The following is a 16,657-nucleotide window of genomic DNA, read 5'->3' as shown; positions in this document are numbered from 1 at the left end:
CCCTGGCGCCCACGATCCCCCCATGCGTTGACTGGGCTTGTGCCTTTGATTGGTTGGCTGCACAGCACTGTCGGAGCCTGTACACGCGGCTGCAGACAAGGCTTTTTTACACTTATTAGCCTGCATGCGTCCAGATGCCAAATATGAGCGACTCAACCGGTACATGCTCGTGTAAGCCCGGCGCAGATGCTGCCGGCAACCAATCAGGCCGAATGTGTCTTTCTTTAATCATTTCTTGGTTTCTCCTACCGTTCAACACTTTCGCATGCTGCCAAGCGCCCGTCGCGCTCCTGCCCGACGAGCGATGGATCACACACATTCGTTTCGCCTGCCACCAGTACGCATCGTGATCATGTCGTCTACACTACACTCGTTCATGGTCCAGCGGTAGGTAGGGATGAAAGTAGGATGGGAAAATCTCGTACCGACCGTTATCGTATAACCGATTTTGTTAGTTTTGTCCCGATCGATTTCGAACCCGATGCGAAAAACGAAAACGAGACGAAAATGGGATATACAAAACGGTAAACGGAAACGGTAGAGCTGGTTTTCCGACCGTTTCACCGGGATCCCGTTTTTAATTGGGATGATCCCGTTTTGTTACCGTATTTTCTAATTCGGGGCAATATAGCCAGCTCCAACTCCAATCCATAATCACTTTGAGGCCCAGCCCATGTAAGAAAAGCCTAACCTAGTGGCTAGCGACGCGTCTCGCCTGGCGCCTGCTCTCTCCCAGGCGGCCAGCCGCACCACACGCCGACGCGTCTCGCCTGCTCTCTCCCTGTCTCTCAGCCGGCCAGCCGCACCAGGCACCACACTAGTCCTGAAAGTCTGGGCCGTGCCTAATGGGCCGGCCCGAGCACGGCCCGTGATAAATGAATCGGGCTAGCACGCCACCATCCACCCATCCGGCCATCCCTCCACTACTCGTCTGCTCCAGTCTCCAGAGGCCACGGACCCGTGGCTCCTGCCAGCCTCCACGCCGGTCAGCCTCTGCCACAGTCCACACATTGCCGCGCTCTCTCCCAGGTCCCAACCGTACCACAGTCCACACTCTGCCGCTCTCTCACAGCCTCCACAGCCCATGGCTCCTCGCAGCACCAAGCCACCAACACGACACGACAGGATGAAGAATGTATGTGTATTTAATCATGAGAATGTATGTGTATTAACAGGATGAAGACACACTAGAATTTTATAAGAATAATGAAGACGTAGCAAGTGGCTCCTCTCTATGAGCAATGTGTCTTATATTTCTTATATTTCTTGACAGATGTGAGCAGATGAGCCTTGGTTGTAATAGTCTATGCATGCTAAGTGATTCAGATGTGAGCAAATGTGAGCAAGTGATAATGAATATGTGTTTTAAACTTTATATTGTGTCATGTGTGCTAATAGACTTATATGGCTTCTTATGTTAGCTAAGAGCCCAAGACTTATCACTTATGTGCTACATTAAACTATGTGTGCTCCGGATTTATATGGCTTTTATCTATGTTTAATTAAGACTTGTGTTTTACAATTTTTTATATTTGTTGTTAAGTTTTGAATATATGGTTTTATGGTGTGATTTTACCGAACAAAATACCGGTTCCCGACCGATTTCGGCTTTAACCCGACCGGATCGTATCGGTTTTCGATTCCCGTATTTATCCCGTTCATTTTCGTTACCGATATATCCCGTTTTCGTTTTCGTCCCACAAGTTAAATATGAAAATGAAAACGGTAGAGGTATTTTACCGACCGTTCCCGACCGTTTTCATCCCTAGCGGTAGGCAGCCAGCGCAGCAACAACGATCTTCCTCAGTCGCTCGCTTTGTGTCTTGATATTTAGGAAAAACAAAGTGTTCAAATCATAAGGTACCTCTAACATCTTACAGTATACATGTATATTTATCTGCTAACTTTGTTAAAAAAATTTATTGATTATTCTATTTATCTTGTATACATGTGTATTAAATATTATAATATTTTAAGGTCCAATTATCGATGTCATGTTTTTGACCAATTAGTCTATGAAAATATGATTCAGGTTACTAAAAGCTTTGAGAGTGGATTGCTGGATAAGATTGAATATGATCATACCATTAAGGATTTATTGCAAGGAACACAAAGAAAATAAAATTGTTCAAGTAAAATTTATATAACCAAAAGTTAAATAGGTATAATTTTCATAAACTCCATTTCTATGTAATACATTACGGTATTTATGTTTTTATAATTTTTATATTTTAGTGATTTTATGATAAGGGCCTCTATTCAATAATTTTGTACATGGTCTCAGTTTTTAGCGGCACTACCCTGAAAAAGACTCTCAACACTCACTAACGCTCAAAAAGTAGCAGCCGCTCGCTGCAAGGACATGACCTCTTTGATGAGACAGGCAATTGTCGATGCCGGCTTCTCAAAATTATGAAAAATTCCTTTATTTCCAAATCTCCCACAAAAAACAGATAGTGAGACCATCAAAACTTCTACGTTCTTGCTTCACCATCTTTAGCTTAACCCTTTTCCACCATTTATACAAGGGAAATTTGGATCCATACCATTAAAAGATCACCACTTTAGATCCATACCATTACTATCTCACTTACATGTGGGTCCACATGAGTCAATAACATGTGGGGTCCATGGTATATATCTAAAATTTGGATCTTTTAATGGTATAAATCCAATTGTTCCTTTATACAACGATCCTTGATGGACGACAGCTTGGAGAGCATTGCGACGGAAACAACGCAGTAAAAGGTCCTAGACCTCCCTAGTGAACTCACAATCCTTAAAAAGGTGATCAATAGTTTCTGGGTCCTGTTTGCATAGCTTGCAAATTGGGTCATGCAGTCAACCTCTACGCAATAAATTGTTTGCGGTGAGAATTCTCCTGTGTAGCAAAGTCCAAGCAAAGAAACGACATTTAGTTTCTATTTTTGCCCTCTAAAACAGTAGAATCATGAGCCTAAGTGTATATACTGGCGACTGGCGTGAAAGAAATCAGAGGCGCAGAAGTATTAGTGGAAATAGATACACCATCACCGTGTGCTGCCTTCGTGTTTGTCGGGTACCATAATTAGGGGTACCCCCAATACTCCTAAGCATGGCTGGAAAACATCTTTAAAACAAACCGTAAAGACTGGTAGGAACAGCTCAAAGTAAAAGCCTCATCTACCAAGAGACGCGATCTCGTCTCGTCCGAGCCCAGCCTCGGGCAAGAACAGTAGTCCCGAATGGATTCATGCCTCGCCCGAGGGTCCCCTCAGCCAGCAGACACACCCCCGGCTCACCCGAGGCTAAGCTCGAGCAAACTTTGTCGTATAGCAACCTCGGCCGAATCGCCCTACCACCAATCGTATCGCATGCGCATTTAATGCGGGGATCACCTGACACCTCATCCTGACACGCGCGCCTCAGTTGGCAAGGTCGAATTGACCGCAGTCACTTCGCCCTTTCACTGATCGTTCTGACAGGGTAACAACACTGTTCGCCCCGTTCCGACTACTGTGCCAACCACAAGGGTAAGACTAACAACAGTAAGTCGCGGCCTCTCCCGAGTTCAGCCTCGGGCACAACAGGGAGCTCCGCCTCGCCCGAACCCAGGCCTCGGCCTCAGGGGAAGGTCCCCGTCTCGCCCAACCTCAGCCTCGGCCTCGGGAGGAGTCACCGCCTCACCCGACCTCAGCCTCGGCCTCAGGAGAAGTCACCGCCTCGCCCGACCTCGGCCTTGGACCGACTACGCTATAGGAGATACATCATTTCCCTGCCCCTAGCTAGCCACCCCAGGCTGCGAAGGAACAAGACCGGTGTCACATCAAATTACTCCAATAACAGGTAATGATGGTTCCCTGCATGTGTCCATGACGTTGATTGTTCTCAGCTCTCTATGAAGGCAAAGAAACGTCAGCAGGACCCAGGCCGCACCGCCAGCTGCACTTCTACAGGGCTCAAGTACTTCTCCGTCGGCCACGTTAGCACATAGCTACACCCCCATGTACAGCTGGACCATCTCCTTGTATCTATAAAAGGGGATGTCCAGGTCTTCCTAGGACATGCAAGGGAGGCTAACTCAGACGGCTCACCTCAAGGCCGAACCCTCTCTCTCGCGACGCTTGTAACCCCTACTACAAGCACCCCGGTGCAAGATAATATAAGCCTCATCCTCCCACTTGTGTTTCATCTTGCATCAACCCATCTAGGCAGGGACACGCAGCGTCAAATTCACTAGTCGGTTGAGGGTCCTCGTGGGTCCAAAACGCCGACAGTGTTATATATAGACGACAAATGCGCCAAGGATTGCAATCTGCAACCACCGGAATGCATGGCCAAAGATAGCCCAGCAACTAAATCTAAACTAACATGCGAAGGCTTATCTTGTGGCATACTTATCTCAGGTTGTTACTGTTTACATGGATTTACATAGATAACAACCAAACTATTTTATCTAACACCCTCCCTCAATCTTAACCGAGCGAGGTTGAGATTGTGCTTGAAGTTCTCCAACTGTCTTGCAGGCAATGGTTTCGTAAAACCATCTGCAATTTGGTCGCTAGAAGGAACAAAGTCAATATCGAGTAATCTTCTAGAAACTCGTTCTCTTAGAAAATGATAATCAACTTCTATGTGTTTAGTTCTTGCATGAAACATAGGATTTGCATAGAGATACTTAGCTCCAATGTTATCACACCATAACTTAGTAGCTCGAGGAGAATCAATACCAAGCTCTTGTAGAAGTATTTGTATCCACATAATTTTTGCAGTTGTATTAGCAATGGCATTATATTCAGCTTCTATACTTGATCTAGATACAGTAGGTTGTTTTCGTGCACTCTATGACACTAGGTTCGAGCCCAAGAAAACAGCAAACCCTCCTGTGGATCTGTCACACCCGATTTTGGAAGGCAAACTGAATGCGAACCATGTACGTGTCAGGATCAGAAACTCACGTACACAACGATTACATAATTGGACATCATTACACATTGCTCAAAGTAAATAGCGGAAAAGTACTTTATTACAACAAGATATCAAAGACATCCACTGAGTCTATAACATAGTCATTAACATCAAAGTGCGAAAATACGAAACGTAGAAGATAAGGCCTTCACATGCAGTTGACTGGGGGTTTGCCACTAAAATAAACCAAAACTCGTCGTAGTCCTAGAACTCCTCAAAGTCCTACATGTTGCCAGCATCACCTCCTGAGCACTGAGTACAGTGGGGACAACCTGGGGTGGGTGGTTTGTAAAGCAAGGGTGAGTACACATCAACGTACTCAGCAAATGTCATGTTTGGCTAAAGTGGACTAGATGTATGTGGAGTTAAGGCTAAGAAGTTGCTTTTAGTTGGTCAAGTATTTATTACTACTAGTAGAGCCAAATTTTAGTAATAAACCCAGTTATTACCCAAATGTACTCCCTCCAAGAGGAAATACCAGAGATCATAATTATACCATCATCATTAATCATCATAAAAGTAACCAAAGTTCTTCTAATCAAAGAGGATCCCAAGGTCGCTCTTAACCGTGAGCATGACTGATATACCAGTTTCTAACACTCAGCAGAGGTCGCACACTTTACCCACAAGTCATGATTCCCGTTCTGCCCGGGGTTCTAGCCTTCCCATTGATCACTACCAAGGTGACCTAGCAGCGTATCACTACGTAGCCTTCATAAAGATTCCCTAGAGGTCATAGCTGCCCATTAGGTTTCTCTAGTTTGATAAACACAGTACATCTCTCCAAAGGAAGGGTGACTAACAAAACCAAATCGAGCAGCCTCGACATAGCAACTATTGTGCCCAGACCCCATTGACGGCCCTACGACGAAGCCAACTACTCCTCTAGTTCCTCTAATTAATCAGCTAAGGGCGTCTCATTCCACCCTCATGGTTGCGCTGTTATCCCGGGTTGTCACTCCCCCAAATAGGTCCTTACGGAGAGGTACTCAGGAAACAACCTGAGTCCCCTAAAGTATCACGAGAACATCATCGAGATAACATCATCGTATCATAATATTCACATCATGATCATTGATTAAAGTAAAGAAATAACATAAAGCTAACCATGATAACCCAAAAGTTAAACAAGGATAAGTAGATACATACTAGTCAATCCTTAGGTTTTCAATAATGTAATGTGGGACAGTGAATTATAAAGTAAATAGGACATGATAGGTCTGAGGACACTTGCTGTCGGGTACCATAATTAGGGGTACCCCCAAGACTCCTAAACTCGGCTGGTAATCACCATCAGCGCAAACTGTAGAGGCTAATGGGCGCAATTCAGGTCAAGGCTTTGTCTACTCAAGGGACGCGATCTCGCCTCGCCCGAGCCCAGCCTCGGGCGGGAACAGTAGTCCCAGACAGATTCACGCCTCGCCCGAGGGCCTCCTCAAGCAACGGGCGCACCCCCGACTCGCCCGAGGCCCAGCTCGGGCAGGCTTCGCAGTGAAGCAACCTTGGCCAGATCGCCTCGCCAACCGATCGTATCGCAGGAGCATTCAATGCGAGGATCACCTGACACCTTATCCTGATGCACGTTCCTCAATCGGCAGAGCCGAAGTGACCGCAGTCACTTCGCCCCTCCACTGACTGACCTGACAGGAAAATAGCGCCGCCTGCCCCGCTCCGACTGCTGTGCCACCTGCCAAGATGAGGCTGACAGCAGCTAAGCCTAGCCTCAGGCGCCACAGGAAGCTCCGCCTCGCCCGACCTTGGGCCTCGACCTCAGGATAAGTCTCCGCCTCGCCCGACCCCAGGGCTCGGCCCCCGCCTCGGCCTCGGAAGATGGAATCTGCCTCGCCCAACCCCAGGGCTCGGCCTCGACCTTAGAGGATGGTCTCCGCCTCGCCCGACCCCAGGGCTCGACCTCAGCCCTGACCTCAGAAGGAATCGCGTCCTCACCCAACCCCGACCTTGGCCTTAGGAGGAGTTTCCGCCTCGCCCGACCTTGGGCTCGGACCGACCACGCCACAGGGGGGATCATCATTACCCTACCCCTAGCTAGCTCAGACTACGGGGAACAAGACCGGTGTCCCATCTGGCTCGCCCCGGTAAACAAGTAATGATGGCACCCCGCGTGCGCCCATGACGACGGTGGTTCTCAGCCCCCTACGGAAGCAAGGGGACGTCAGCAAGGTCCCGACAGCCCCGACAGCTGTGCTTCTACAGGGCTCAAGCGCTCCTCCGATGGCCACGACATCGCATGCATAGGGCTCTAGCACCTCTCCGACAGCCACGTTGGCATGTACATAGGGCTCTGGCTCCTCTCTGCCGGACACGTTAGCATATTGCTACACCCTCATTGTACACCTGGACCCTCTCCTTACATCTATAAAAGGAAGGTCCAGGGCCCTCGTATGAGAGGGTGGTCGCGCGGGAGGATGGGCTGACGAATAGGCTCTCTCTCTCTCCCTCGCGAACGCTTGTAACCCCCTACTGCAAGCGCATCCGCCCTGGGCGCAGGATAACACGAGCCGCGATTCTCTTCCCCCTTGTGTTCCATCTCGCGTCGACCCATCTGGGCTGGGACACGCATCGACAATTTACTCGTCGGTCCAGGGACCCCCCGGGGTCAAAACGCCGACAGTTGGCGCGCCAGGTAGGGGCCTGCTGCGTGTTGATGAACAACTTCCCGTCGAGCTCCAGATGGGTAGTCTCCAGCAACCTCTTCAGCCCGGGACGCTGCTTTGTTTCGGGAGTCTCGAGTTCATGTCCCTCGACGACAGCTACGACATGGTACTCCTTCCTCCGCCGCACGACGGCGACAATGGCGGCCGTCAGCCCGCCCGGCGGCAGCGGAATCGACGACGTCTTCCCCCCGTGGCGGAAGAGCAGCATCCGGGTCTGTCCCACCGCCTTCCTCACCGCAGGAGAAGGAGGCGGGGCAACCGTGGCCAAGCAGGAGGCGACACCTCACCAGCCGTCGAGCGAGTCGACGGCGCCGGCACCCCAGCGGGGGACATGTCAGGCATTGACCTCGCGCCCGGGACGACAGCGAGTGTTGTTTCCCCGCAACGTGCCAACCCCAAGCGGATAGATGACGCCAGCACCCTCGTGGAGGACTTGCTGGGCGTTAGCCTCGTACCTGAGACAACGGTGCAGTCCGTCCCCTACGCGACTTCGTCACCGTTCGTCGATCAAGAGGTACCGTCCGTTTTCCACCCTGTGCCTTTTAGATTCAGCTTCGATCCACCAAGCGACCCCGCTTCGGTGGACGCTTTCATAAAGGCATATCCTAACCTTCCGGGGTACCATATGTGGTCAACCTGGGACCGACTGACGGCCGTCTCGACCTACGGGTCCCTGGGTTCCGAGGAAGATCACGAGCCCGACTCTGGTTGGGATTTCTCTGGGCTCGGTAATCCTAGTGCCATGCGAGACTTCATGGCTGCATGTGACTACTGCCTCTCCGATTGCTCTGATGATGGCCACAGCCTTGACGACGAGGGCTGTGGCCCAAGTCGTGAATGTTTCCACGTCGATCTAGGGGGTCTCGACGAAGGCAACCACCTTGGTATGCCGGAGGACGATGATCCCCCTAGGTCTGCGCCTCGCGTTGACATCCTGCGGGAGCTAGCTGTGGTCCCAGTCCCTGCGAGGGGTCAGGACACACAACTCGAGCAAATCCACGAGATGCAGGCCAAGCTCGACGAGGAAGCAGGACAACTTGTGCAGCTCCGGCAAAACATCGGGCAGGAGTGGGCAGGCCGAGCACTAGCCGGAGAAGCACGTCATCAGGCCCAGGACGTCCAGCGCCGTATCGTTGACGATGCCAGGGCGAGGCTGCCCCCGGCTTCCAGTGGGGTCGGCCAGAATCTGGCTGCAACGGCAATACTACTCCGAGCGATGCCGGAGCCATCCACCACCGAGGGGCGGCGTATCCAGGGAGAACTCAAGAATCTCCTGGAGGATGTCGCGGTCCGACGGGCCGAGAGCTCTGCCTCCCGAAGACAAGGGTAGCCCCTGGAGCATCGCGCCGCGACTTCCCGATTCATGCGGGAAGCCTCGGTCCACACCGGGCGCACGCGGGACGCAACGCCTGCAGCCCCGGGTCACCTCGGCAACGAGCACCACCACCGCGACCGTCGAGCCCACCTCGACGAGAAGGTGCGCCGAGGCTACCACCCCAGGCATGGGGGACGCTACGACAGCGAGGAGGATCGGAGCCCCTCGCCCGAACCACCCAGTTCGCAAGCTTTCAGTCGGGCCATACGACGGGCGCCGTTCCCGACCTGTTTCCGAGCCCCGACTACCATCACTAAGTACTCGGGGGAAACAAGGCCGGAACTGTGGCTTGTGGACTACCGGCTGGCCTGCCAGCTGGGTGGAAGGGACGATGACAACCTCATCATCCGCAACCTCCCCCTGTTCCTCTCCGACGCCGCCCGAGCCTGGTTGGAGCATCTGCCTCCTGCGCAGATCTCCAACTAGGACGATCTGGTCAAAGCCTTCGCTAGAAACTTCCATGGCACATACATGCGCCCTGGGAGCTCCTGGGATCTTCGAAGCTGCCGCCAGCAGCCAGGAGAATCCTTGCGGGACTAGATCCGGCGATTTTCGAAGCAGCGCACCGAGCTGCCCTACATCACCGACTCAGATGTCATCGGCGTGTTCCTCGCCAGCACCACCTGCCGCGACCTGGTGAGCAAGCTGGGTCGCAAGACTCCCACCAAGGCAAACGAGTTGATGGACATCGCCACCAAGTTCGCCTCTGGTCAGGAGGCGGTCGAGGCCATCTTCCGGAAGGACAAACAGCCTCAGGGACGCCAGTAGGAAGACGTCCCCGAGGCGTCCGCCCAGCGCGGCACGAAGAAGAAAGGCAAGAAGAAGTCACAAGCGAAACGCGACGCCACCGACGCAGATCTTGTCGCCGCCGCCGAGCACAGGAACCCTCGGAAGCCTCCCGGAGGGGCCAACCTGTTCGACAAGATGCTCAAGGAGTCGTGCCCCTATCATCAGGGTCCCGTCAAGCACACCCTTGAGGAATGTGTCATGCTTCGGCGCTACTTCCATAAGGCCGGGCCCCAGCGGAAGGTGGCAGAGGCCACGACACCGACACGCGTACGAATGCGACGAGGAGTGCGTGGAGTACGCTGAGGCCCTCGCCGAGTCCGACGCCCTCATCGCCAACCTGGAATGCCTCTCCAAGGAGGTGCCTGATGCGAAGCGCCACGCCGGCAACTTCGAACCAGCGGAGGCGGTTAAATCTGTCCCTCTCGACCCCAGCAACGACGCCTGCAAGCAAGTCCGGATCGGCTCCGAGCTTGACCCCAAATAGGAAGCAATGCTCGTTGACTTTCTCCGCGCGAACGCCGAGGTGTTTGCATGGAGTCCCTCGGACATGCCCGGCATACCGAGGGATGTCGCCGAGCACTCGCTGGATATCCGAGCTGGGGCCCGACCCGTGAAGCAGCCTTGCGCCGATTCAACGAAGAAAAGCACAGAGCCATAGGCGAGGAGATCCACAAGCTGATGGCTGCAGGGTTCATCAAAGAGGTATTCCATCCCGAATGGCTAGCCAACCCTGTGCTTGTGAAAAAGAAAGGTGGGAAATGGAGGATGTGTGTATACTACACTGGTCTAAACAAGGCATGTCCGAAGGTTCCCTACCCCCTGCCTCGCATTGATCAAATCGTGGATTCCACTGCTGGGTGCGAAACCCTGTCATTCCTCGATGCCTACTCAGGGTATCACCAAATCAAGATGAAAGAGTCCGACCAGCTCGCGACTTCATTCATCACACCTTTTGGCATGTACTGCTATATTACTATGCCATTTGGTTTGAGGAATGCAGGCGCGACATACCAAAGGTGCATGAACCACGTGTTCGGAGAGCACATCGGCCGAACGGTCGAGGCTTACGTCGATGACATCGTAGTCAAGACGAGGAAAGCCTCCGACCTCCTCTCTGACCTTGAAACGACATTCAAGTGTCCGAGGGCGAAGGGCGTAAAGCTTAACCCTGAGAAATGTGTCTTCGGAGTCCCCCGAGGCATGCTCCTGGGGTTCATCGTCTCCGAGCGGGGCATCGAGGCCAACCCGGAGAAAATCGCGGCCATCACCAACATGGGGCCTATCAAAGACTTGAAAGGAGTACAAAGGGTCATGGGATGCCTTGCGGCTCTGAGCCGCTTCATCTCGCGCCTCGGCGAAGGAGGCCTACCCTTGTATCGCCTCTTAAGGAAGACCGAGCGCTTCTCTTGGACCCCCGAGGCCGAGGAAGCCCTCGAAAACTTAAAGGCACTCCTTACAAGTGTGCCCATCTTGGTGCCCCCTGCTGCAGGAGAAGCCCTCTTGATCTACATAGCCGCAACCACTCAGGTGGTCAGCGCCGCGATCGTAGTCAAGAGACAAGAAGAAGGGCATGCATTGCTCATCCAGAGGCCGGTCTACTTCATCGGCAAAGTGCTATCCGAGACCAAGATCCGCTACCCACAAATTCAGAAGCTACTGTACGCGGTAATTCTGACGCAGCGAAAGTTGCGACACTACTTCGAGTCTCATCCGGTGACTGTGGTGACATCCTTCCCCCTGGGGGAGATCGTCCAGTGCCGAGAGGCCTCGGGTAGGATTGCAAAGTGGGCGGTGGAGATCATGGGCGAGACAATCTCGTTCGCCCATTGGAAGGCCATCAAGTCCCAAGTCTTGGCAGACTTCATGGTTGAATGGGTCGACACCCAGCTACCAACAGCTCCGATCTAACCGGAACTCTAGACCATGTACTTCGATGGGTCGCTGATGAAAACAGGAGCAGGTGTGGGCCTGCTCTTCATCTCACCCCTCGGGAAGCACCTCCGCTACGTGTTGCGCCTCCATTTCCCGGCGTCAAACAACGTGGCCGAGTACAGGGCTCTGGTTAACGGGTTGCGCATCGCCATCGAGCTAGGGGTTCGGTGCCTCGACGCTCGTGGCGACTCGCGGCTTGTCATCGACCAAGTCATGAAGAACTCCCACTGCCGCGACCCGAAGATGGAGGCCTACTGCGACGAGGTTCGGCGCTTGGAAGACAAGTTCTACGGGCTCGAGCTCAACCACGTCGCTCGACAGTACAACGAGACTGTGGACGAGCTGGCTAAGATAGCCTCGGGGCGGACAACGGTTCCCCCGGATGTCTTCTCCAGAGACATACATCAACTCTCCGTCAAGACCGACGACACGCCCGAGCCCGGGGAAGCCTTGGCCCAGCCTGAGGAGGCCTCGGCCCAGGCCAAGGAGGCCTCGGCCCAACCCGAGGCACCCTTGGCCGCCGAGGGTGAGGCACTGCGTGTCGAGGGAGAGCGGAATGGGGTCACGCCTAATCAAAACTGGCAGACCCCGTACCTGCAATATCTCCACCGAGGAGAGCTCCCCCTCGACAAAGTCGAAGCTCGGCGACTGGCGCGGCGCGCCAAGTCGTTCGTCTTACTGGGCGATGAGAAGGAGCTCTACCACCGCAGCCCCTCAGGCATCCTCCAACGATGCATATCCATCGCCGAAGGTCAGGAGCTATTACAAGAAATACACTCGGGGGCTTGCGGTCACCACACAGCACCTCGAGCCCTCGTTGGAAATGCCTGCCGACAAGGTTTCTACTGGCCGACCGCGGTGGCTGACGCCACTAGGATTGTACGCTCCTGCCGGGGGTGTCAATTCTACGCAAGACAGACGCACCTGCCCACTCAGGCCCTGCAGACAATACCCATCACTTGGTCGTTTGCTATGTGGGGTCTGGACCTCGTCGGTCCCTTGCAGAAGGCACCCGGGGGCTTCTCGCACCTGCTGGTCGCCGTCGACAAATTCTCCAAGTGGATCGAGGTCCGACCCCTAACCAGCATCAGGTCCAAGCAGGCGGTGGCATTTTTCACCAACATCATCCATCGCTTTGGGGTCCCGAACTCCATCATCACCGACAACAGCACCCAGTTCACTGGCAGGAAGTTCCTGGACTTCTGCGAGGACCACCACATCCGTGTGGACTGGGCCGTCGTAGCTCACCCCATGACGAATGGGCAGGTAGAGCGTGCTAATGGTATGCTCCTACAAGGACTAAAGCCGAGGATCTACAACGACCTCAACAAGTTCGGCAAGCGATGGATGAAGGAACTACCCTCGGTGGTCTGGAGTTTGAGGACGACGCCAAGCCGAGCCACGGGCTTCTCGCCGTTCTTTCTAGTCTATGGGGCCGAGGCTATCTTGCCCACAGATTTAGAATACGGTTCCCCGAGGACGAGGGCGCACGACGACCGAAGCAACCAGACCAGCCGAGAAGACTAACTGGACCAGCTGGAAGAGGCTCGGGACATGGCCTTACTACACTCGGCACGGTATCAGCAGTCTCTGTGACGCTACCACGCCCGAGGGGTTCAGTCCCGAGACCTCCAGGTGGGGGACTTGGTACTTCGGCTGCGACAAGACGTCCGAGGGCGCCACAAGCTCACTCCTCCCTGGGAAGGGCCATTCATCATCGCCAAGATTTTGAAGCCCGGAACATACAAGCTAGCCAACAATCAAGGCGAGGTCTACAGCAATGCTTGGAACATCTGACAGCTACGTTGCTTTTACTCTTAAGATGTTTTCAAGTCGTTCATATACCTCGCTTTCTATACATACACAAATAAAGTCTAACCGTCAAGGAAGGGTCAGCCTTGCCTCGGCAAAACCCGACCCTCCCTCGGGGGCTAGAAGGGGGGAACCCCCTCTGCGTAAAAATTTTCCTCAGAAAAAGTCTTTCTGCCAGAACATCTTTTGCGCTTTTCGACTGCTTCGATAGCGGGATCCTGAAAACGACAGAGTACACGTAAGCGGCAAGGCCGACCGAGCCGAGGGACTCCTACGCCTCCGGGATACGGATACCTCACTCATCACCTTCTGTGATAAGTAACTCACGCTCGGATAAGCGATTCTGCTGACCGAACAAGTCTTAATGCTCGAAAACTTTTCTGCCAGAACGATTTTCGTGCCTTCTCGACTATATCGATAACAGAATCCTACGAACAAGTAAGAGTGCACGTAAGCGGCGAAGCCGACCGAGCTGAGGAACTCCTACGCCTCCGGGATACGGATACCTCACTCATCACCTCCCGTGAAAAGTAACTCTCGCTCGAATAAACGATTCTGTTACCGACGAACAAGTCCTGATACTCGAAACAAGGGGAAAGGAAACACAGCTTTACAACACGACAATGATATGTTTGGGCCTCGGCGGCCGCGAAAAACATACGCACACTACAGACAAACTCTCCCTGCAGGTTCAGACATCAACAGAGGGATCAGCAGCACCCTCGGCGTCGTCTCCACCTTCGGCGAAATCTGACGTGGCCTCGGACGGCAACACGGGCGGAAGGATCTCCACCTCGAAGGAGGAAGCCAGCACCAAGCTCGGGCCATCATAGCCAAGGTCTCCGTAAGGGTCCCGGCCCGGGCAAACACCTCGACCAGCCGCTCCGTAGCCTCAGCCAGCCATCCCCCGAGGACATCAGCCCGGCTCATGGCCTCGGCAGCCTAACTACGAGGTTGGTCCCGCCAGCGGACAACCTGGCTAGGTTCCAGCCGCCGCTGCTGCACCTCCTCGGCCAAGGAGGCCACGTGCTCCCGGGCCAACGAAGCCTCTTCTCGAGCCGACTCCGCCTCTGTCCACGCTGACACCGCTGCCTCCGGCTCCGGCTCATCGCAGAGCAGCCAAGGGTTCTTTAACTGAGCAAGAGAAGCCTTGCGTGGCAAGGCCGACCGAGTCGAGGGACTCCTACGCCTCCGGGATACGGATACCTCACTCGTCACCTTCCGCGCATGGCAACTCACACTCGGTTAAGCGGTCCAGCTAGCCGACAGGCGAGTCCTAGTGCTCGAAATGAGGAAGAAACCCGGTATTACACTAAAATACCTGGGTGTTCAGGCATCGACAGCCACAATGAACAAACACCGGCACTCAAGGTGCCGTTACAAACGGAACTCCGGTTCCACTCCCGCGGGTATGAACAACCTCCACATCGGAGGGCCTGTGGGACGACAAATTCCAGGTGGCTTGCCGCCGACCGCTCCATCAGCAGCGACAACGACCTCCGCCCCGGGCGGCTAAACAGCAGCAGCGATGACCTCAGAGCAGACGCTGCTGCGACAAGGCCCTCGCCCGCATCCACACTCGCGGGCGAGGACAAGCTATTAAAGCCAAAGAGCTGGAGGCCCGGAGCGCGGGTGGCATTGACAGTGTCGTCGGCGGAGAAACCTTCTCCGGCTGCCACCACCTCAGCACCGACGGCAGCATCAACCTGCCCGCCAACACCGCACCGGCGAGCGCCGGCCGCCCCAAAGCGCACCGGCAGGTCCTCACTCCCGTCCTCGCCGCAAGAACGAGAACGGGACCGCCTCAGAACACAATTACCGCCCTCGCGGTGTACGACATGTTGTGAGACCCTCCGGTGCGGCCGGCCACAGTCGCCCGGACAGAGGACGGAATGCTGCACCCTGGCCAGGCAGCAGCAATTCGCCTTCCCCGCATGGCTGGAGGATGCCTCCTCCGCAGAGCTAGAGGATGGTTTCCACCCCCAGATGTCGGAGGAAGAAGCGGGACGCCAGCCCACGCGAAGGCAGGCCCCGGCTCGCCTCGCCCTCCTCCCCAGCAAGGATGATGAAGATCCTTGAAGCTGAGGGCAGGGCAGAGGCCGCAGCCCGGCTTGCTTCTCCCCACCATCGAACTGGTGGTCACCATCCTGGGTGACCATCGGTGAGGGAATGCAGCCGGGCTGCCTGATGAAAATCCTTGAAGCCGAGCGATGGCTGAAAGGTGCCAACCTCCGCGAGGTTGCGCTCCTCCAACAACAAGACGAAGGCAACGCGGGCGCTCCCCATCCGGGGCTCAGAAGGTGGAAGGATGCGATGCATGAGGGGGGTGTGAAGGCATGGCTACCGCCCGGGGGGTCAACCCCTTTTTAAAGGCGGCTCTCCCCACTCGCGTCCTCAGGCGTCGCGGACTAAGTCTTCACCGACGTGCTCCAGGGTCCTCCCCCTACGACACGGGGGCTGGGCCCCACGCGTCGTGCAAGCTGGCCCGGGACAGAAGAAGCCAAACCACCGCGCGCGGAGCGTGTAACCGCCCCGCGGTTACAAGCACTCCTCCACCCTCGCCGAAACCAACGGTTGAAAGGGCGGACCGCCATGCAGGCGGCGTGCAAACCGCACCACGGAGACGCACCCCCTCAACTTCGACGCATCCAGCATGGAGGCCCAGGCCCACACGTCATGTAACCGGCGCGCCGGTTACTACGGGCGAAAAACTGCACCGCCACTTGCGCCAATGCCACGCCTTCTCGACTATGGAACCGGTGCTGCGACTCGAGGCAACCCTGCGCATGGCCCAACAGTGCCAACCGAGCACATCGGTCATGGGTCAGTCAGCCGCGGGAGAAGGCGCGACAATCGACATGGCCAAAAGTGGGTCGACAGTAATGGCGGCAGCAGGCGAGCGGAAGCGGCGGTCAAATCGTCTGTAGGCTCACGTCCTCTCCTGGAGCAGCAGGGGAGCCCTCTCCCACGGCGTGAAGACGACGCGCCCGTGTTCCATCCCTCGAACGGCTCGCACAACGACCGCCTCGCGAACCACCCGTCCCGTCGCATTAACTTCGCAGCAGGGCAGGCGACACCTTTGGCAGGCGAAGCAGGCGACGTTTCACCTCCGCCATAATGACTGCAT

The sequence above is a fragment of the Zea mays genome, chromosome 9, assembly GCF_902167145.1.
Source record: "Zea mays cultivar B73 chromosome 9, Zm-B73-REFERENCE-NAM-5.0, whole genome shotgun sequence".
NCBI classification, from domain to species: domain Eukaryota; kingdom Viridiplantae; phylum Streptophyta; class Magnoliopsida; order Poales; family Poaceae; genus Zea; species Zea mays.
The sequence above is the reverse complement of the archived record's forward strand: the minus strand, read 5'-3'. Positions refer to the sequence as shown.